Source organism: Nanorana parkeri, unplaced genomic scaffold (assembly GCF_000935625.1).
Source record: "Nanorana parkeri isolate BGI_ZX_2015 unplaced genomic scaffold, ASM93562v1 scaffold2789, whole genome shotgun sequence".
NCBI lineage: Eukaryota > Metazoa > Chordata > Amphibia > Anura > Dicroglossidae > Nanorana > Nanorana parkeri.
In genome coordinates, this window is record NW_017309057.1 from 104,465 (window position 1) to 105,188 (window position 724).

A 724-nucleotide genomic window follows, 5' to 3' on the forward strand; every position below is an offset into this window, starting at 1 on the left:
AAGGAGAGCTGATCTTGTGGGAATTGCATGTATACGCTGCCAGTTAATTGCAGATTTTACTGAAGGCTGGCATAGGAGAGAGCCAAAGCGAGCGCTTGGATTGGGACCGATTGCCAAAAAGTTAAAGGTAACTACTGTTTCTGCCCTGTTTCGAACCGGGGACCTTTCGCGTGTAAGGCGAACGTGATGACCACTACACTACAGAAACCCATTGTTGGAAGATGTGCTTGGCACCCAAACCGAAAGTCGGCGCTAAAGTACGATGGGTGAAAAAGGATGCAGAAATAGGCGTCAACCTTGGTAAAAGGCACCTAGTTCAGACCTGTGTTTCTGCCCTGTTTCGAACCGGGGACCTTTCGCGTGTTAGGCGAACGTGATAAACACTACACTACAGAAACCCACGACGACGGCCTGCTTCCGGTTGTGAGGTGGGGAACCACCAAACATCTCATTAGCTGGTTTTCCATGACAAGTGGCTATCCAGGAGGAGGAGAGTCTGCTTTCACAATGCTGTGAAGGACCAGAAAACCAGCTCATGGTAAAATATCAGGCGATGGTCTTCAGGTCCTGCTGGTGGACTGGCTAACCGGTAGAAGGAGAGCTGACCTTGTGGGAATTGCATGTATACGCTGCCTGATATTTGCAGATTTCACTGAAGGCTTTCAGAGGTGAGAGCCAAAACAAGCGCTTGGATTGGGACCGATTGCCAAAAAGTTAAAGGTAA

The 724-nt window shown here is 49.0% G+C and overlaps 2 non-coding genes across 2 annotated transcripts; both read right to left on the bottom strand.

Annotated features, from left to right (window-relative positions):
- Positions 1-135: 135 nt before the first annotated feature.
- On the bottom strand, positions 136-208 carry TRNAV-UAC. Its single transcript has one exon. It is a non-coding gene; the product is annotated as a tRNA-Val (tRNA).
- Positions 209-325: 117 nt separating this feature from the next.
- Positions 326-398, bottom strand: TRNAV-AAC. The gene has a single exon. It is a non-coding gene; the product is annotated as a tRNA-Val (tRNA).
- Between the last annotated feature and the right edge of the window lie 326 nt (positions 399-724).